Source organism: Ptychodera flava, chromosome 4 (assembly GCF_041260155.1).
Source record: "Ptychodera flava strain L36383 chromosome 4, AS_Pfla_20210202, whole genome shotgun sequence".
NCBI classification, from domain to species: Eukaryota; Metazoa; Hemichordata; class Enteropneusta; family Ptychoderidae; genus Ptychodera; species Ptychodera flava.
Genome location: NC_091931.1, coordinates 517,747 through 541,654, shown reverse-complemented (window position 1 = coordinate 541,654; position 23,908 = coordinate 517,747). Strand labels below are relative to the sequence as shown.

Sequence of the window (23,908 nt, the reverse complement as noted above, 5' to 3'; positions counted from 1 at the left end):
GGCCCAAGTCGTATCCCAGCCTACCTCAGCTACTCGATCGCTTCCAAAAATGATAGTCTTTTATTCACTTCTCGTAAATAACCGTCGATGTCGGCAACTATCTCGCTAGCCCTGAGTACGATGCTGTGTGTTAGCTGTAGCACATAGCATCGTACGCAGGGCTAGGGGTCAACCGGATGCGCTATTTTGCGGGTTGCGGGCTGCGGGTGGCGGGCATGAAAAAATGTGTGTTTTTTGATATCATTTTCGCCCTTCTCACACTTCAGATTAGTTCAACCGCCGATAAAAGCACAATTTTCAAAATCGTTTTCAACGCCGTTTCAAATAATTTTATTGTGGTGAACGCGATTATAGTCCTAGGAAACTTTTCAAAGTCACGCTGGATCAAATGCTTGAACGGGGCATACCGGCATGGAGCGACTATACTGCAGGTGCAAGTCATACGTCATGATATTAGGAGATAAATTATTGAGAGCTGCAGAACACAAACTCATCCAAAAATATTCCTATTAGATCGATTCCTGAAAATAAGGCAACGCACCGGCGTGTTTTTCCCACTGAAATTCTCGCGTAAAATGTTAGCAGAATGTCGTTCTCTGAGGTCGCGACCTCGCTTGAACCGAAACGGCAAAGTAAACTAAGTCCTTTGTTGTACGTCTTTTTCTTTTTAAAGATTTCATGAAAAATACACGGCATTTACAATACACATCACTTCTACGCTTTTTTAAGTCAAATCTTTCCTTATGCATTGCATTTAACTAGGCATTGTTTAATTTTCTGTATGAGTTGCCCTGGAACCGAATTGTGAATGGATGCATTACAAAGAATTTACTTCCTATGGCCTGATACTAGAAATGTAACAATTTTCATTCCGCGATAAGTGGCGACATTTCCGAGGCGCGATTTTTTTTTGTCAGTCTGGTATTACGTATATTTCTCACTCACATCCATGGCAAGAAAGAAAAGTGATTCAGATCCCTAATTATTTGTAATGGCCAGGCAGCTCGGAATAAATAAATTGGTCCTCGGAATCGCCGCTTTTAGTTTAGCAGATTTTGATTTTTTCAGAAACATGACGTATTTTCACCCATTTGGTTTGGTCAGTTATAGCATCTTTAGTCCAAAAAATCAAGTTTACAGCATTGATTTTTTCAACAGCCTCAAATATACAGTATTACGTTAAAATACACCATATAGTAGTGTTTCATTAATTTTAACCATCTTGACCTGATGGTGAAATATGGACTTCGCAGGAAAAGGGATACTGTACGATAGACCTGATCATCATTATTGATAAGGGACGAACCATTAGATCTTGGGAGGGGGGGTGGTCAAAAACAGAAAAAAAAAATTTTCAGAGCAGAAAGTTAGGAAAGAAAAATCTTCAAACTAGTTTGCAAAATAAAAAAAAAATAAATAAGAAGACAAAGGCGTGAAAAAAAAATCTGCAAGAGTCTTTAAAATTTTGAATTTTTTTAGATTTTACCGACAAAAGCAACTTTCTGTATTTTTTAGTACATCCTCCAGGCACATTTTTAATTTTAATTTATACATTTAGAGTGACTGTATCCCTTATACTGGAAGTTGTGATTATCTTATCTTTTCAGGACTTTTGTATTCTGATCACGTGAAAATTATGAAATTATAGAGCCTGTTTTCTACTTGTTTCCTGCGTACAAACCAAGCAGGTACACTAGGTAAAACATTGAAACTATGGTATGGTTGTCAAGACAGAAAGTTGTATTTGCCTTTTAAGATCAAGGTAAACAGATGTAGGCCACATCAGTTTCATTTTTTTCACGGCATTTTATTGCAATGATGAATGCAAGAATGGGTGAACAAGTAGAAACACGTCAATGATAAAACAACATATCAAGTCATTATGTATTATTTTGCTTTTAAAAAGGCATTTTCAATTCTTTTTTCTCAAAAAACAGCCTCAAAAAACAACAGCAACACATGTTTTAACATTCAACAATACGCTACGTAGAATGCCATCTATCCAACAAATCCCAACACAAAAACACACAAAAGGCTTGAACTTTGAAAGTTTCTCGATAGCAAATACTGAATAAATCTGCATGAATAATCGTTTTTGTGTAGCAAATTTCAAAGAAATTGGACAAGCCCTTTCAGAGAATACAGATTTTTTGACCATGAATGGCATAAATTGCCCTAAAAAGACAAATATTGAAATTTCAACACATCTATACACATCCAATCAATTTGGACATGCTGCTGCAGAGAAATAGATGTTTTGATCAAAAAAGGGCAACAATTGCTCTAAAAACACAAATATGCAAATTTAACTTTATTATTTAGCTTATTTTAGCTTCTCAGCTTGTCAAAATCAATTGTAAATCATGAGATATGCATGATGTTTGGTGGGGTGAATGTAGGCATTTCACCACGCAGTAAAAGGGAAGCCAGGAAACCAAATAGTCAATTTTCAAAACTATAGGAAGCTACTGAGGAGCAAGAAGACCATGTTTCAGAGGAAGATGTGTAATCCGAAAAAAATGCTCCCAAAGTGCCACCAAATAACACCATTTTTATCTCTATTTTTCAAAAGCTCCAACGACAGGAGGGGACACCCCCTCCTGACCACCCCCCCCCCCCCCCCCCCCCCCCCCGCAAAAATACTCCCAAGTGCCACCAAATAACACCATTTTAATCTCTATTTTTCAAAAGCTCCAACGGCAGGAGGGGGACACCCCCTGACCACCCCCCCGCAAAAATACTCCCCAAGTGCCACCAAATAAAACCATTTTAATCTCTATTTTTCAAAAGCTCCAACGGCAGGAGGGGGACACCCCCTCCTGACCACCCCCCGCAAAAATACTCCCCAAGTGCCACCAAATAACACCATTTTAATCTCTATTTTTCAAAAGCTCCAACAGCAGGAGGGGGACACCCCCTCCTGACCACCCCCCGCAAAATACTCCCCAAGTGCCACCAAATAACACCATTTTAATCTCTATTTTTCAAAGCTCCAACGGCAGGAGGGGGACACCCCCTCCTGACCTCCCCCGCAAAAATACTCCCCAAGTGCCACCAAATAACACCATTTTAATCTCTATAACACCATTTTAATCTCTATTTTTCAAAAGCTCCAACAGCAGCAGGGGGACACCCCTCTCCTGACCTCCCCCCCCCCCCCCCCCCCCCGTGACCGCTTGCGTGGCCGCTTGTGGTGCTTGGCACCATATCTTGCCCTCTTTATCTTCAGACAGCAACGAACTAAAAAAAAATTATAAATCTGAAAATTTACTCTGAAAAAAAAAATTGCACAGCTAATCTCATTGGAAAAAAAAAAAATTCAGAAATTTACAATAGTAAAAAAAAATTTTCACAATTTCATTGTGACCACCCCCCCCTCCCAAGGTCTAATGGTCCATCCCTAATAGACACATTCTAAAGGTTTTATTTCTTATATACTAAATGCCATATTACATATATTAGAAATCTAGCCATAATTCTAAAAACCCGCAGCCCACAACCCGCACTTTAGCAGATACCGGGGTCAACATGGGGTCGCAGCCATGTTGCCTCAAAACTTATTTCTGTCTGCACTCAAAACTCAAAAATGTCGGATATGAACCTGAAAAATCGATGCAATTTCGTCAAAATTCGGCGACATTTCAGCCTATGGACAAAATTTTATCTAGGTAAGGTAAATTTACTGAAATTTGATCGACAAATAATCCTGAGCTTGAACGTGACAGCTCGCCTTCTCCGGGAAGTCAAGTATTCAGCTGCCCATACACAGTTGCCCATATGGCCAGGTTTATGAGATTGTTTTCAAGCGAGCGAGCCAATAGAGCTAGAGGTCTGATTTTTGGTATATAGGAATAACTTAGCAATACAATTATTTTGACAAAATGTCACGTGACCTCAATGACCTTTGACCTCAAATAGATATATTTGTCCACAACTTAGTAACCACAAGTGCTACACCCTTCATATTTGGTATGATGGGACACCTTATGACACCACATATTGTACCTCATTAATTATGTGCATATCTAATTCTGAGCAAGCCAATAGAGCTGGATGTCCGATTTTTGGTATATAGGGATAACTATAGGGTAGAAATCTAAATATGCCCATCTAAATATTAGACATCTACCATCGAGAACAAAGAAATTTGCTATTATTTGAATATTAAGGAGTTTAAGTAATTTTCACTATAAATAAAGAACCCCTGCCTCAAACTCCACAAAAGTTGCTAGACATATTTTGCCGTTGTCATGCCATTGCTTCGTTTAATAACCAGTTAATCAAATGCCTAATTGACAGGAGAAATTCAAGACCATATTTGAATAGTAGTATACCGTATATTGTCCTCAAAATTACTCTATCACGGCCCAAGTACTCATTGCCTTCAGCAATACTGCCTTGTATTATTATTATTATTATTAGCTCTCATTTGGTACACCAAAGAGAGCTTATAAGGTGAATCATTTCATTTGCATCTCATTAACATGGCGTCTGTGTGTGTGTATGTATGTATGTATGTATGTCTGTTAGTCCGTCCACATCAAAAACTCCTAAACCGCAGCAGCTACCAGCTTAGTATTTGGTGTACAGGTGCACCTAGGGGTGGAGATGTGAATTTGTTCAAATGAACATGTCAGTGTCAAAAATATGCAAATGAGGTAAAAAAAGGAAAAATGCTGCAAACTGCTAAAACTCAGTAACCGTTGGTCAGATTTGGTTGAAACTTGATATGTAGGTTCATTTAGTTATTCTAAGTTAGGTGTGTACAACTGAGGATGATATTTGCATGTTTGTATTTTTGGGTAATTTTTTTCAGATTTTAGTAGAAAAACCTTTTTTACTGAAATAGCTTGTCTGATTGCTTTAAAAGTTGGTATCCATGTTCCTCGGGATGACCTCAGTCAAGTTTGTAAAAATTGTAGTAAATTTTTAGTATTTGTAATTTTGGGGCAATTTTCCCCAATTTTCTTCCAAAAACTACTCATCTGATGCCTTTGATATTTGGTCTGCAGGTTCATAAGGTTGATCAAAATGTGATGTATTCAAATTCTTATGAAATTTGCAATTTTGTATTTTTTGGGCAAATTTTTGGCATTTTTTGGTCAAAAAATGTATTTCTCAAAAACTGCTCATTTGATATCGTTTATGTTTGGTATACAGGTTCCTAGGGTTTATCTTAATATGAAATATTGAAATCAGGATGAAATCTGCAATTTTGTATTTTTGGGGCAATTTTTGCTCTTTTGGTCAAAAAATTTGTTTTACAAAATCTTTTTTAATAGCTTTGATATTGAGTAGAAATTTTCCAATGTATGATCTTAATTTAATATGTTCAAATTATATCTTCTTCAATTACATATTTTTGCAGCTATATTTGCCATTTTGGTCTGGCTGACCTGAAGTGGGCTGTCAAAGATTTCCTCCTTCATCAACACATGTCACAAAAAGTTATTCTCTACATAACACAAAGGAGCTCTATTAGCTGCCAGGTTGCTTGTTTTAAATTTTCAGAGAAACGTCTTCAATTTCCCATTTTTATGAAGCTTCCTTATTTTTTGATGGAAAAAACGTACAGAAATAGTCTACAGTATTGATTCAATAACTTTTTCAGCTTGTGTTGATATGAACAAAATTAATATATATTTGTGAAAAGATTTTCTGATTTTGGGTGATTTTATACCTACAGGAACTAAGAATACATAATGTGGTGATCTTGTGAGCATTTCATATGGTAAACTGTATTTGGTGTTAAAATGTGGTAAAAGAATCATTAGAAAGCACAGCTGAAGGTGATTTAGCAGGTTTGGTTTCCAACAAATATATTTCAAACTTTTTTCAGTGTTTGAACTGTCACGGTTATAAATAGCTCCTACACTTCCTGTCATTGTACCTCTTTAAATAAACATTGTTGATACCAAAGGGTGGACGATTTGATATCCTGATGGGGGATCTGGAAGATTTTCAGAAAAAAATAGATTCCAAGCAAATGTCAAAGAAAAACGAATCTGCCAGAAAAGGCTTGACTAAAAGAAAAGGTGGGAGAGTGGAAAAAAATACTGTACAGTGGATCAGGTTGAAAATAGTGCTACATGTACCTCATCAATCTTCAGACCCCCCCCCCCCCCCAGGATATCAAATGGTCTACCCCCATGTCTCTGTGCACATATTTTACAATGCACTGCATCTCAGTTAAAGATTCCAAGTCAGGTCAGGATTTGAAACAAATAGTCAAGTTCACCACAGTTAAAGTTCTTAAGTTGATCTCAGTGCCATCACCCTTGTGACATGTTGGTTTTATAAGTTATTCCAAAAGTGGATGCACCAGTTGCACTGAAAGAAAACAATGTTTACTTTTCCCTGTAAGGTTTTTGAGTTAATGGTTGTATATTTTGAAATCTCTCTGTGTATCTGGTGCCATGGTGTATGAGCAAAATGTAAACATTGGTTGCATATTGTTAAGCATTTCAGTCAAAGTTATCTGTTGTTCATGAAAATCAAGAAAAGGTAGCTGTTTGCCTGTATTTGCCAACACATAACTGCCTTGCGTGTTGATTGTCTTAGATATTATAACATACTAAGTAGAAAGAGGACATGAAACTAATCAAATTGATGTATAATATTCACCCCGAGTGCCAATATATATAACTATTTTATCATTACATCCAGCTGTTTGTTATATCTTTATCACTCTCCATGGGCCAAAGCACACTAAGGAGCCAATGTCATCACTGCCAGTCTCTGTATGTCAGTCTGTCTGTATGTCCATCCATTCACCAGTCTTTCTGAAGACCAAGTTTGTGGAGCTCATAACTGAATAATTTCCACATTAACTGTGGCCAGCTTCGGAACGTTTAGATGGTTATCTATAATCCAATGGAATCTTGCAGGCGTTGATAAAAGAATGAGAAAAAAAATATGATTTTTCATAATCTGCAATTTATATTGATAAGAGAATGATTACTTTATTATTTGGTGCGTATGATTGGAGGAACAATGTATGCGATAGTTTGATTGAGAAGCATAAAATTCGTATATATGTATTTTTGAAGTTTTTACTGACTTTTTATCAAAAGTCTTGTTTTCGAGAGTTACATATCAGATACCTAGTATCAAATTTGGATTTTAAGTTCTAAGGATCATTTGATTACCATATATCAAAATTGATGAAATTTGTATAAGTAAATATGAGCAAATTGGAAGACAGAAGTTTGCAGTGCAGCTGACACACTGTTTTACAAAAATATTAGCATGGAGCTATCTATATGTTGTGTTTAAAAGAAGTTTTGGAGTACCATGTTTTGCATGTTTTTTTTTTTTTAAATGCCAAATGTGATATTCTTGAAGTCCCTGGTCTAATTGCAAAAGATTGAGAATTGCTGCACATTTTACCCGTGTATTTGTGGTAGATACATGTACATGCTCAACTGTTAATTAGTATTTGTTCAAATGAAGTCAGGGTTACTAAAATGCTACTGAGCAACAAAAGTGAAAACTTGGTGAATAAACATTGGTCAGGTTATCTTGGCAAGGCAGCTAACATACCACATTGTACAAAAAGTGCTGCATGGAAGTCGCTATGAGTGAATCTAAAAGAAGTTATGGTGTACAGATTTTGTATACAACCAGTCTTTCATTTTCAAGATGCAGGACAATGTAAGTGTCATCTGTATAGTCAGTAAACTTTGCTGCTTAATCCAACAAGGTCTGGTTATTAGTTAACAAACTCTTACAACTGTGAATGTAAATATGACAATTTTGTGTGAAAAAATGTTCCAACTTTGATTTCAAAGGATTTTGTTTTTTTGTTTTCATATTGTATATTTATGGAATTACTAGTCTGTGTGAGTAATGGCTTCTACACAAATCCCTGGTTTGATGCTTTGAAAGTCGGTTAGAATAGCTTTAAAACGGATGTACATATCTGATGCTTCAGACTTCTTGCTATATGTTTGTGTTTGGAAATTTCCCTATTTGTCTATGTCACTGCAATGTTTGTTTAACTTGGTGGCAGTTTGGGACATACCATTATCATGTAGGTGTGGCAGCTTCATTAACAGTGGAAGGTGAGGAATGCCCATTATTACATCTTACCTTTGTCTTCGATTGTGCAACTATAGACCGTAGAGAGACCAAATATTGTCTACATTAATTTTATGCATTTTATATTATAAGGGACATGTTTAGTTTGGTATGGCTGATTTTATCACTAGTTATGATGTACTAGGTTGCATGGCATTGTGTAAGTGTATGTGATCAACAGTTGCAAGTTGCCAACCATTCCATACTTCAATGGATGGTGTATCAAAATTTGTTCAAATGCACTTGACTATGAATATCACTAGCTAAGGTACATAGAAGTGTGTTAAATATCGAGTATAGACTCATTCTACCTTGCCACATGTAACCAAATGAGAGCAAAGTGTCATTAACGCTATTTTTCTTTTTCTTCTTCTTCTTCCGTGCTCTAAATGCAACTGCCACGCAAACACCGTTGCACCTAGAGACTTCAAATTTGGCACATAGGTAAAACAACTCACAAGTAATTTTTTGATCACATGACCATAACAATAGGTCACGTGACCTGGCGGCCATATTGAAAACAAACTTTCAAAATGACTTCATTTGCTTAAAAATTAATCAATCAAAATTCTGTCCAAGTTTTTGTAGACCATAGGGCTAGGCTCCTTTATGCAAAATTTCAAGGTCATAGGCCTGGCCGATTTTGAGGAGATTTTTAAAGCATTTTTTTTCACATTTTTTCAGTGACCTTTGACCTCCCCCATAGATTTACAAATGCCCATTACAGGCTAGCCAATAGAGCTAGGGGTCTGGTTCTTTTTTTGACATAGACGATCATTGGTTTTAAATGTTCACCGAAATATTTTGGGTCAAGTCACGTGACCTTGACCTCATTAATTATGCACATATCTAATTCTAGGCTAACCAATAGGGCTAGAGAGCCAAATTTAGGTACACAGGGAGTAGTATGGAATAGAAATCTATTGTATATATGTCACATGACCAGACCTCATTAATTATGCGCATATCTAATTCTAGCTACCAATAGGGCTAGAGAGCTGAATTTCGGTACACAGGGTGTACTATGGGATAGAAATCTATTGTAAATATGTCACATGACAAGACCTCATTAATTATGCGCATATTTAATTCTAGGCTAACCAATAGGGCTAGAGATCCGAATTTTGGTACACGGGAGTACTATGGGATAGAAATCTATTGTCAATATGTCACATGACAAGACCTCATTAATTATGCACATATCTAATTTTGGGCAAGCCAACAGAGCTGGAGGTCTGATTTTTGGTATATAGGGATGACTATGGGATACAATTTTTTTGACAAAATGTCACGTGACCTCAGTGACCTTTGACCTCAAATATACATATCTGTCCATAACTCAGTAACCACAAGGGCTACACCCTTCATATTGGGTATGATGGGAGACCTTATGGTACCATATGCCGTACCTCATTAAATATGCACATATCTAATTCTGGGCAAGCCAATAGAGCTTGAGGTCTGATTTTTGTAGATGGGGATATGTATGGGATACAATTTTTTTGATCAAATGTCACCTGACCTCAATGACCTTTGACCTCAAATATACATATATGCCCATATTTCAGTAACCACAAGTGCTACACCCTTCATATTTGGTAGGATTGGAGACCTTATGACGCCACATCATAAACCTCATTAAATATATGCACATATCTAACTCTGGGAAAGCCAATAGAGCTAGAGGTCTGATTTTTGGTATATGGGGATAAGTATGGGATACAATTTTTTCAACAAAATGTCATGTGACCTTGATGACCTCTGACCTCAAATATACATATATGTCCATAACTCAGGAACCATAAGTGCTACATCCTTCATATTTTGTATGATGGGAGACCTTATGGTGCCATATCCGGTACCTCATTAAATTTGCACATATCTATTTCTGGGCACGCCAATACAGATACAGGTCTGATTTTTGGTATATGGGGATAAGTATGGGATACAATTTTCTTGACAAAATGTCACGTGACCTCGATGACCTTTGACCTCAATATACATATCTGTCAGTAACTCAGTAACCACAAGAGCTACAACCTTCATATTTGGTATGATGGGAGACCTTATGGTACCATATGTCATGCCTCATTTAATATGCACATATCTAATTTTGGGCAAGCCAACAGAGCTGGAGGTCTGATTTTTGGTATATAGGGATGACTATGGGATACAATGTTTTTGACAAAATGTCACGAGACCGCGATGACCTTTGACCTCAAATATACATATCTGTCCATAACTCAGTAACCAGAAGGGCTACACCCTTCATATTTGGTATGATGGGAAAGCTTATAATACCATATGTCATGCCTCATTAAATATGCCGGCTATTGAACCACTCTTTTTTTTGGGAGTGGAGATTTAGCCGAGTGGTTCTGTCTGTGGCCTCTCAGCTAGGCGACTGATGCCGTATGTTGTGGGTTCGAATCCGATTGAAAACTATCCTTATGCACATATCTAATAGCCAACAGAGCTGGAGGTCTGATTTATGGTATATAGAGACAACTAGTGGATACAATGTTTTTGACAAAATATCACGTGACCTCGATGACCTTTTTTCCTTAAGTATACATATTTGTCCATAACTCAGTAACCAAGAGTCCTATACCCTTCATATTTGGTACAACCTTAGACCTTATGATGCCACATGCAGTACCTCATAATTGTGAACATTTCTAATTTTGAGCTAGCAATAAACCCAGTGTTCTGATTTTTTGTTGACAGATGTAACATAAGGAACGAAAGTTTCGTTGCAAAAAAGACGTGTAACAGTGATGACCTTTGCCCTCTCTGATTACATTTGCCTTCTTTATTCCACTTAAGATTGCTTTTGCCCCAGCATTGCTGCTTGCAGCTATATTCTAAATCTATTTTTTCTGCTAGATGTACAAAACGTAATGGTCAATCATTGCAGTTAATGAGATGGTTGCTGCTCGCCTGTCTATGCAAGAAGCGGAAGTCTACAGACAAGAAATTTTCAGTATATTAATGCGAATAATGTGTTATTTGTGGAGGTTTTGATTTGAATGTTCATAGCATGCTAGCAGGGTACGCTTACCCATTCTGGACACCTGGTACCACCACTAATTATCAGTGGTTCAGGATGGTCCTACTCAAATTTGTAAATCACAATTGTCCCATGGACCTGGTAATTATATTATTACCTTGAATGGAAATGATTATTGGACCAATTTAATGTCATATTCATTCAGCAATTTGCTGTTCATCTTTAGAAAACATATGGATCATGGATGTGCAAAATATTTGCATATTTGCCCTTTTGGGGCATTTTAACCTCTTTTTGGTCATTATTTTCTGTGAAACTACAATTCCAATTTTTTCTAAATTTGTTGTACAGCTGTTTTTTCCCAGCATTTCTTCGCAACACTGTCAAACTTTTTTCATTCAGAAGTTGCTATAGATTGCCTTACCACTTCTTCCTAGGCAGGTCATTTTAGGCTTCCTGCCAGACTTATGATTTGGGTTCTGTCCGTCCGTCCATCTAGAGACATTTCTCACAACTGCCCAAACCAAATTCACTTGTCAAATAGATGTATTGTCCGTCGTTGTCCGTCAACATTTGTTTGTCTTCTTATCTGAAACCACTGGTCCAATTTCTTTGGAATTTTGTATACAGCTACCTAAGGATTACTGTAGTCAAGTGTATTCAAATTGTCCTCAAATTAATATATTTTTCTTTTCAGAAATTTTTCTCATTTTTCATCAAAAATCATTTTCTCTGAAACCACCAGTCACATTGGTGTTAAAATGTATTGTGCAGGTTTCTAGGGATGACACTAGTAACACATAAAGTCAAATTGTGGTGAGATACGCACAAAAATAGTTGTTATTAAACCTGACAGCATCACGGTTTATAACGACATACTGTCACTGCTACCTATTGAGACGATTGCCACTTTCACAAACGACACCATCAAGTAACTGGAAACTCCACACGAACACACTAAATAGACATCATCACCAACGAACATTTTCTTCCCATCATTTCTTCTGAACACTCAAACCGTTGTTTCATTCAGAAGTTGTTATAGATTGCCTCATCACTTCTTCCTAGTCAGGTCATTTTAGACTTTTTGGCAGACTTATGATTCACTCAAGTTTTATTAGATTGTAGTGAAATTTGCATATATGTCTTTTTGGGGCATTTTCACCTCTTTTTGGTCATTATTTTCTGTGAAACTGCAAGTCCAATTTCTTTTAAATTTGTTGTTCAGCAGTTTTTTTTCCCCAGCATTTATCACTGCTTTTCATTCAGCAGTTGTCATAGATTGCCTCACCACTTCTTACTAGGCAGGTCATTTTAGGCAGCTTGCCAGACTTATGATTTGGGCTCCGTCCGTCCGTCCGTCCATCCATCTAGAAACATTTCTCACAACTGCCCAAACCAAATTTTGCTTGTCAAATAGATGTATTGTCCGTCGTTGTCAGTCAACATTTGTCTTCTTATCTGAAACCACTGGTCCAATTTCTTTGAAATTTGGTACACAGCTACCCAAGGATTACTGTAGTCAAGTGTATTCAAGTTGTCTTAAAATTAAAATATTTTTCTTTCAGGCAATTTTTACCTTCTCATGTCTATTTATAGACGGAGAAGGTATTAGATTTGAAAGCCATTATGCTGGTGTCATCTTCTACTTCCGTCTGTCAACTTCTACTTCCGTCTGTCAAGATCCGTTGACGTCATGCCATTGTGATGGGTCATATCATAAACTGGTGGGGGTGTTCATGGTTCAGGTTGAGATGTAGGAGAACGATTTTGAGCAGTGACAAAAATCAAGGGACTTAGCGGCATAGCTACAGTGTTACTGTTATAGCCTTTCTCCAAGGTTTCTTAGCTGCTACGATCTATTACAGACTACTGAGCTGATGCTAGGGGTACTCACTTTGTGTTTGCTCACTCTGTGTGCGCTAGTGTTTGGTACTGCGTTGCGTGGATATCCACTCATAGCCTCACCTGATATGGGCCTTTTGCATCATCATATGCTATCGGGTCAGTCACAATCAGGGTGCTCTAGACAGATTTCGACATGTTACGCTCTAATATAAAAAAAAATCGACAAAATTTAATGAAACAATGTTCTTAATATGAAACAACCAGTAGAACCAAACAGGCCCCATCGAAAAAATGGAGTTTTTGTGATGATTTTGAGCTGAGTAGTGAAAAAAGTACCCTAAAAATGGGTCAAAATGGGCGTTACGCTGTTTCATCTGAAAAAGCACATTTTTTAAACTCGCTTTTTGAAACTGTTAGATTAATTTTTTCGATTATTCAGAATATTTAAAATATCACATAGCGTTTCTTCTTTCTTTTGCAAGTTATTTCATCTTAATACATGGATTTGAATGGAAATGGCGTGATAACGAGTGAAATTGGTGTGTCGTTACGCTTTTTATATTTTGACAACAGCATTGATTTATCTCTCTATTATCACTTGGAAAACATTACCCTAGAATGTTTCCTAAAACATTTATTTGATTGGAAGACCAACTGTGATTAGTTGGTACTAAATGTTTATAGGGTCAACGTATTGATTGTGAATGACAAATCACGAAAATTGCCCACATTTTTTGTCCCAAAATTTTGTAGTGTCCGTGACACCCTTATAACTTTCAGCCATATTCAGATAGTCCCTGTTTGCCTTCCTTATGTGTTATAAAAATATAATCCATTTACCACTTGTATTGTTTCAGTATATCAAAAAGGGGCCAAATGTAGTGTCCGTGACAGCCGTAGTGTCCGTGACACAAAATCCATACATTACTTGTTACAGTGATTTAAGCTGGTAATTCTATTGTTTACCAGCTGAAGTTACATTTTTATATGATAGTAACTTAGTTTTTGAGTAAGACATCAAATGAAATATATTAAACCAGTGAAAGATGTCTTAAAAACAAAAGAAAATGTGTTTTTGAATTTTATAAGGGGGGAAAGTGGTTGCAAATCTGACTATTTATGATGATGCTGCAGTAGTGTTAGCCCCAGTACAGATCTCTGTAAATAGTGATGCATATAAGGGGAGGGTTTATGTCCCTTAAAATTATTTTTCTGTTTTAAGCCTTTGTTTGCATTATAAGGCTATATTATAAGTGTTTGATGAAATTTCAATTGTGTGTTGGTTGTTAAGGGAAAGCTATGGTGAGATATAGTCAGATCTATCATGTGGTGTCTATTGAATGCTGTGATCCTGAAATCTGTTTGGAAACCCAAGTGTGTGGTTTCTCCTCAGTAACAAAGTTCTGTCTTTCCTAAGTTGTTGTGTCAGATATTTTGTTGTTTTTGTTATACTTGTTGATATTAATGTTTTCACGTGTTATTGGCTTCAAATAACATCAATATTTCTATATTTTCATCTTGTGTTGAGATTATTGTTAACGTTTTGTCCCTTTTTGTGAACTTTGTTTTGACAAGTGTGTCTTTTATGTTCTTGTTTCTTTTTGTGGGTTATTATTGGGTAGTTTGGGAAAAGGATTTTTAATGTTTCGTCCTTTTCACGTTCCTGCCAGTATTTTGCAAGACTTTCTTTCAAGTCTTTGGGCTATTCAACAATGAATTCTACCGCCAAATATGTGGCTGTGTAATGGGCTGAAATGCATTGCTGGAGATTGCCATGATAGCATTTCATAAACTGGAAATGGAAATCATCTCTTAATACCAGAATGTGATTCACTTTTGGAAAAGATTCAGAAATGACATTTTCATAATTTTTACTGGAATACAAAACCAACTGGCAGAGTTCAGCCATAGAATAAACAAAACGCACCCAACATTTAAATTTACAGTTAAGAAATCACTAGAAAAAAAAAAACATTTCTCGACGTAGGGCCCAAGGCACAACCAAAAAAAATATTTGGATATTAAAACCCACACAAAACTAATTGGAACATTCCAATACCTGCACAGAGAATCATGTTACCCAAATCAAATGTTGAATGTGGAATTCTCAGATACTTCTGTACATCCAATGACCCAAACGATTTCAAGGAGATAGTTGATTTCTTTACAAGCAAATTAATTTACAGAGAATATACGGAAAAAGAAATAACTAGAATTACAACAGAAATCAAACACAGGAATTGAACTCCACAAAAAGTACAAGAAAAATAAAGAAGGAAACAACAAATAATGTAACCTTCACAACAACATATAGGCCATACATTAAAACAAAAGACTTGAAAGAAAGTCTTGCAAAATATTGGGAGGAACTTGAAAAGGACGAAACATTAAAAGCCCTTTTCCCTGAACTCCCAATAACAGCCTACAAAAGAAACAAAAACATAAAAGACACACTTGTCAAAAACAAAAGTCACAAAAAATCTCAACACATGATAAAAATATGGAAATATTGGCTTTATTTTTTAAGCCAATAACACATGAAAACGACAACAAGAACAAGCATATAAAAATCAAAATATCTGACACCAACTTAGGAAAGACAGGACTTTGCGACTGAGGAGAAACCACACACTTGGGTTTTAAAACATTGATTTCAGGATCACAGCGTTCAAAAGACACCACATGACAGATCCGACTATGTCACGCCATAGCTTTCCCTAAACAAACAACACACGACTGAAATTTTATCAAACACAAATAATACAACCTTATAATGCAAACAAGGGGATAAAACAGAAAAATAACATCACGGGACATAAATCGTCCCCTTATATACATCACTATTGACAAAGATCCATAATGGAGCCCACACTACTGCAGTACCACCGTAAATTAGTCAGATTTGCAACCTCTTTCCCCCTTACACACAATAGATGCTGACCAAATACTTAAAATACTCCAGTCACCTACAAATATCACTATGAGTGGCAAGAGAGTATTATATTATACTCTTCATGACTTTAATTAGGCTTTTGATATAGAGACTTTGTGTTTAATATTGTCTGTTAAAACTGATAAAGAAGTTGTCCCTTTAAGTATTCAAATGTGTAGCGTCCGTGACGCTACTGAAATCACAATAATATGTTGGAAATCAAATATTCAGTAAATCATTTATTGTTCACTTTATAGTGTTACTAGGACAGTTTTGCATTGTATAGCATTTTCTACATACCAGTTATCAATGTCTACATACCAGTTATCTCAAGAATTTTTGCATTCAGTGTTGTATTTCTAATAAAATTTTCTGGTTATTGAAAAAAACAGCACTACAAATATTCTTTATGTCAAACTTCCTTAATAATATGTTTTTGATTTGTTTGTAATCAATTCTTGTCATAATTTTAATGTTTTTACAGGTTTACTGGTTATAATAAACAATAGTTTGTTTCACACACATATTCCTGAATGTGTAGTGTCCGTGACGCTTTTACCATACTACAAAAATCACTAGAAAACTAACAAAAAATGAGCAAAATTTTGCTGTAAATACTATTAATATTTTCTAAAGACTTCAACAATTGCAGTAAAAAATAATTTAAATGTACTACTAGAGGAATCATAAGCTCATGGAGAGAAAAAAATGAAAAATTCTTTTTTTTTCGTAACAAATCATTTGGCAGGAAATCATGCAAAGCTGGGTAAAATCCTGATACATTCGGCTTATTTTCTGCAACAGATGTATATATTCTGGTAAAACTTTTAAAAAGAATATTTATACAAATATTTATACAAATGTTGTGTAGTCTACTATGTTATTTCTCCATCAACTCATAATATTTTGTAGTGTCCGTGACGGTGTGTCAACACAATAAAGAACTGGTTGCCATGGAAATACCGAGAAAGTTTGTTTCACAACTTTTCAAGCAAATATGTACCAAACCTTAAGCTTTGTGAATTTTGTCAATTTAGATATGTGTCTACAAGATGAAATTTTGACAAAAGTGAAACACTCTAGAGCACCCTGATTTTGACTGAGCCGTATATTGCCTCTGAGTCTGGAAACGGTCGTCCCATTGTGTAAGCCTGTCGGCATTTTCGTAGCATTTTTTCTCATTTAATTTTGCAAAATATCGGCGAGTACCTCAATATTTCAAGATAACTCTTTCTTCCCAATCGTTTCCTGGAGTTTCAGAGTTATATGAACGAAAATGAGTGAAAAGTTTTAGACAGGAAAATCGGACGTCAGCCATGTTCAATGTTTACAGTACAATCAGAAGGTTTTTTATGTGGAGGAAATAACTAACAAACACCGTTCATGATGCCCGCCCTCTAGAGGCAGACCTTCCTATATGAAATACCACATTTGATGCTTGTGGAAAGCTTGACCACACAAAGGAGCATTTTAACTTTTAGAAAATGACAAATTGAATAAGAAGGTATTCTGAAAATGTCAAATACTGAGGAAAAATGCTTAAATATTCAAAATAAAAAGGTTAACTGACTGGTCAGCCATAAAAAACAATGAAAATGTTTCTGATCAAAAGTTTTTTAGATGTGCACATTGAACAAATACAGAAATTATTAACATTATAAATATAAGACCAAACTATTTTTTCAGGAATGGGACAGGTTGGAAATTAGGGGTGAGAGACCAATTATTTAACTTTTTTTCCACATTGAACTTTCTTTAGGCAGTTTATACTGTAGCTTAGAAGTTTTTTGATTGATATATTTAATCCATATCCCACCTCATGCCCCTACATCATCAACCATTTGCCAACAACTCCATGCCAACAACCAATTACCTGACCTGGCCACACATTAGAGAAGGTACAGCGTCATTGACGGTATTTTTCTCATTTTTCATCAAAAATCGTTTTCTCTGAAACCACCAGTCAGATTGTTGTTTAAATTTATTGTGCACGTTTCTACCGATGATACAAGTTTGTCATTCAGAAATTGTTATAGACTGCCCTTTTACTTGTTGCTAGGCAGATCAGTTTTGTCATTTTACCTTTTATTACAAACCTTTGTCTTGATATAATACAATAAAACTTGTATTCAACCACACACTTTCCTCGTCTGTCTAATTTCACAAGTCAACCATCTCCTCTCAAATAAAAAAAAAAACTGCACATACATCTTGAGATGGATATCTGCTACCAAATATTCTTGCAAAGAAACGAGAGACCACTATGACTGAATATGAAAGGCATAGGATGTCATGGTGCATTCCAATGCATTCTGGGTAATCAAGATTAAAATTGTATATACTGCCACCAACAATGTATTGCAATGCATTATGGGTAATGAAGTCGCATAAATGCTTTTCAATTCGCCATGCTGTATGAATTCACTTTTAAGTAAATAATAGTTCCAATATCGGACGTAACTGACGCCATTACTATCGCACTTTGTCTAGTATAACAATATAACATATTTCTATAGCCAATTTTGTATTTTTTTGGTGAAATATCTCTTCCATTAACCTTTGTTTAACTGCTTTGAAATTTAGAGTCAATGATCCTATAGTAAAACTAGCATGTTATTAGTTTTTGCTTTTGTCAGTATAAAATCTTCCCAAGGACAGCATGCGTGATTGCTATAAAGTTTGCCATTCATATTCCTAGAAATGTTTTCTCGCACGTTTTGTCAAGTATAACAACACTGCCACAATTTACTCATTATACACACATTTTCTGCTTCAGCTAAATGCAGATTTTTTCCGGGGGGGGGGGGGTTAAAACCATTATTTCTTAAAACAATTGCTCCAGTTGGTTCAAAATTGCTGCACCCTATGTGTACTCCCATTCAATATGTACAATTATAAAGATGATGTGAATATTATGTCATTTTTCATTTCTCTGTCTACTCTTTTAATTACAGCCCCAAACCAAATATAAGAACAATTACTTACAGATGAGCAACGTTTTGGAAATTAAATCTATCTCACACATCAAAAGTCCACACCACTTAGAGCAGCCTTCAGTATTATCACCAAAATAATGTCAAAAATGAGTGACTTTGTCCCTGTAATGTCCTTGGATTGCAACTTTTAACCCTACATGCCTGGTGCGAAACTCCCACCACATTAATACTCCCATACTGTCACCCATGCTACAGCGACTTCGGCGCCGGCGCTATGTTTCTATATCAGTCTGCAGGGCTGTGGTGAAAGGCCTTTTAACGCCGGTAACACACAGCCCTGCCATGCAGAGCTAGGCATTCATTGTGAACTATCTGTCACTGCACAGGCATGCGTTGGCTGCATGTAAAAGCAACTCAACTTTCCAAGATCAAACGGTCAGTATCTTGTGAAAACAGCGACATAGCAATGAAAATTGTTTTAGTCAGTGGTAAAAACTCTTAACAGATGAAGCGTTAATTGCTTTTAATCAAATGAAAATACATGTTGCCTCGGTTTTCAAGTTCATCAGCCTAGGTCCGATGTCTCCTCTCTTCTGATATACATTTGTGTGCATCGTAGCCCCCGTATGTATCTGTTGCGTTTTTACCGTACATGTAGGCATTTGTAATCTGTGTACTGTAATTCCCTTGACTGCCTTGCTTTTAGTTGTATTCTGTTGTTGTATCAGCCCTCACTATAGGTACGTGCTTGCATATTAAAATCCCAAGCACTCTTTCATTCTACACCAATCTTCATCACACATCTCTTTTCTTCCGCTGCTCTGGTCTGTGGAACTTCACTTTTGCTTGCAAATGCTTTCTAATTAATTGCTAATTTGCATATTTCGTTCCTTTTCCTAATTAGTGGGCTATCTCCAGAAATACTGTTTTAAATTTTATGAAACGTGGTGCAGATGTTGATCTGTCAGCATTATAATACCATGTGAACACATTAAGGAGTATCATGTCAGTTAATTGCTAATTTACATATTTAATGAACTTTCATAATTATTGTAATATGTCTAATAATGCTGTATCAAATTTAATGAAACATGGTACAGATTTTTTCCTTCCACTAGTCAAATGGCGTGCAAAGATATGTAGCAGTTTCTTATCAATTAATTGCTTATTTGAATATTTAATGAATTTTGGTAATTAGGCTGATATGTCAAGAAATAGTTCAACAAATTTCATGAAGTTTGGTACAGATGTTGAGCTCAAATTGCTTTATAACAGTGAAAAAGACATTTATCAGTGTCAAGTTAATTAATTTGTAATTGCATATGTAATGAACTTATATCCACAAATACTGCGTTAAATTTAATGAAACTTGGTACAGATTTTGATCTCATAGTGTTGTAAATACAAATCAATGACACTTAGTGGTATCATACATATATATAAATTAATTGGTAGTTTGTATTTACGTTTTTACATTTTTTGGGTGAATGTCCAAAGCACTGCATCAAACTTTATGAAATATGGGACCGGTGATAATCTGTCAGTGTTAGGATAGGATGGAAAAATGTTTGGCAGCATGCTGTCGATTAAGTACTAATTGATTCATTTTAATGACCTTTTGTAATTAGTATGGCAGCTTACAGTAGTCCTCTCAGAGGACTTGTAATTAACCCTTTTCCTGCCAGACAGTATAAATTCCCCATCAGCCAAGTCAGTAAAAAGCGGTTTTGAGCCAAAACATGACGTATTTTCACCCACTTGGCTTGGTCTGTTATAGCATTTTTAGTCCAAAAAAATCAAGTTAACAGTATTATGTTTTCAACAGCCTTCAAATGTACAGTATTATGTTAAAATACACCATATAGAATATGTTGTGTTTCATTAATTTTAACCATCTTGACCTGACGGTGAAATATGGACTTGGCAGGAAAAGAGTTAAAGTATTAACAAGTGGGGACTGTATCATTGTCATTGACTTGTTTTCTGCTAAAATAAACTCCAAGTGAAAATTTTAATTTTCTATACTTTGCCTGTAGCCAGACTAGACGAAGTGAAATAAGATAACAATGAAACACTGAAAATCTGTTTTCAGCTAAAATAAATTCCAGTGAAAATATAATAGTCAACAGTACACGTGTAAAGCTGTAACCTTTTGACTACTCCACAAAATGTATCACTGGTATGTAAACATTATTGCACTTAATTTGCATAAAGATTATTAGTCCCCACGGACACCGTCCGGGGGGACTTATAGGTTTGGTCATGTCTGTGCGTGCGTGCGTGCGTGAGAGCGTGCGTGCGTGCGTTCACGCAGATATCTCAGAGATGCAAGAGGCGATTTCATTCAAACTTGGTACAAGGATTACCGGTACTTCATATGTCATACAGATGTATGTCGATTTGTTTTGTAATACGATCCAATATGGCCACCAGGCGGCCATTTTATTACAATTTTTTCATGTACAGAGCCATAACTCAGACATGTTTCAACCAATTTTATTCAAAGTTGGTACAAGGACATTGACCAATGTCATAGATATGCTCGTCAATTTATTTTGTGATACAATCCAATATGGCCGCCAGGCGGCCATTTTATTACAATTTTTTCATGTACAGAGCCATAACTCAGACATGTTTCAACCGATTTCATTCAAAGTGGGTACAAGGACATTGACCAATGTCATAGATATGCACGTCAATTTGTTTTGTGATACTATCCAATATGGCCACCAGGCGGCCATTTTATTACGATTTTTTCATGTACAGAGCCATAACTCGGACATGTTTCAACCGATTTTATTCAAAGTTGGTACAAGGACATTGACCAATGTCATAGATATGCACGTCAATTTGTTTTGTGATACGATCCAATATGGCTGCTGTGTGGCCATTTTGTTACGATTTTTATCACAACTGGAAGTTGTGATATAGAGGTGGTTTCAACCGGTGTTTGATGTCGTCCATTTCCGTAAACGACAAAAAGTCAAAAACTGCTGAACAGACTGCATTGATATTTGATGATACATAGACTGGTTCCAAGGTTCCGATTCCGAAAAATGGAGCCAAACGGAGCGCCGGTTAGATAGTTTTGGGAAATTTCTAACCCCCCTTTTTATCTAATTGATTTTAGGGGTCTTTCATATATGTAGTTTTGGAATGTACACCAATCCTGCATTGTGGACTGTTTTATGAGTTGTTGAACAGAAATGAGGTTTTGATGAATGTTACAAATATGCAGGATGGCTGATTCGAAGTATAAGAGATTTCTATGGTCTTTTGGGCATCAAAAGCATTAAAAAAAACATATTTCATAGTTTAGATTCTCACTTTGAGATGACCCTAGGCATTGTTAAGTAAACATCCTTGAGTCAATATACAGACTTTGACATTCCAGAGATTAAGTATCCACAACCTCACATGTTACAGTCTTTCACTACAATGGTATGGCCCAAACCCATTGTTATCAATGGAGAGTGTGGACCTGTCTACAGGAAATTGGGTGAACAGGTTAGACAATGACGTTACAAGTTTTAGGTTAGTTATCAAGGTAGCACCAGCATAGAGTCCTGAGCATCTGTCCATGTGTTCTCACAGCAAATTACAGGGAAAAAAATTATTTTAGAAGTTTCTCTCCTTTAAATAGAAGTATATTACAATTTAAACCTGTCATGGATAGATTGCTCTCAAATGATCTGAAACACAGTTATTGCCCATTAGCAACAAATCTATAGCAAGATCTATGTAAAGTTCATGAACCTACACAAGGTATTAGACAAAAGATGACCATGACTTTGCTACTTTTCAACATTTATTTCAATCAGATTTCCCCAGCTTAGTGTATAATTTTGTAATCTTAATTACTGTCAACTTAGCTTTACTAACTTATTCATACCTCATTATTCTTACACTACTGTTATACCTTATAACCACAAAATTTCAAGAGATGCATATATGATTGTCACTTAACAAACAATTTACAAATATGTCTTCTGCTTTTTCTCCATATACATATACATGTCTCTTTTCTCATAAAAATGAGCTTAAAATCGCAATGTGAAAAATAGTCTTTCAGCTATATGTTGCTCATTGACTTCGTGGTCTGTCTAATTCACAGTGAGTGTGGTTGTTGATAAATGCCGATAATACTAGGCGGTCATTATGTCCAAGCGCCATTGGCAGTATTTTTAACATAATGACCATAGGTCATTATCACATCTGGAAGTTGTGATATAGGGTTAGCTTCAACCGGTGGTGGACAGTGTCCATTTTCCGTAAACGACAAAAAGTCAAAAACCGCTGAACAGACTGCATTGATATTTGGTAGAGATATTCAGACTAATTCCAAGGTTCCGATTCCGAAAAATGGAGCCAAACGGAGCAGCGGTTAGATAGTTTTGGGAAATTTCTAACCCCCCTTTAACTAATTGATTTTAGGGGTCTTTCATATATGTAGTTTTGGAATGTACACCAATCCTGCATTGTGGACTATTTAATGAGTTGTGGAACAGAAATGAGGTTTGATGAATGTTAGAAATATGCAGGATGGCTGATTCAAAGTATCAGAGATTTTCATGCGCTTTTGGTAATAAAATTGATAAAAAACAGCATATTTAATGTTTTAGATTTCTCACATTTGTTATGACCCTTAACATTACAGACTTGATGACATAACTAGCTGCTGGACCTGTTTACTGGCGCATTGATTTAAAGACAAAGATCGTTTTATTTTGTAATAAGGACGTGTGATTTAGTAAAACATAGTCTATTAGCCTGGAAATGTGATTTTTGCGAATATTGCTTACCCCACTGACAAACAGTGTGGTTTGAAAATGGCTGGAATTCGCTACTTCGGGACTTTGTTTTCTGTGTGCATTTACTGACAAACTCCAAACCCGCAGCACCTACCCATTCAGTATTTCATGTACAGGTGTACCCAGAGATAAAGTAGTTTCACAATGTGCCAGTTGTGATCAAGTGCCATTGGCGCTATTTTTTCATATACAGAGGCATAACTCAGGCATATCTCAACCGATTTTATTCAAAGTTGGTACAAGGACATTGACCTATGTCATATACATATGTACGTCGATTTGTTATGTGATA

General features: G+C 36.0%; 1 protein-coding gene across 3 annotated transcripts in view; it reads left to right on the top strand.

Moving 5' to 3' along the window:
• Positions 1-23,908, top strand: part of LOC139130331 (E3 ubiquitin-protein ligase MYCBP2-like) — a 688,708-nt gene that overhangs the window by 250,621 nt on the left and 414,179 nt on the right. The window lies entirely within an intron of this gene.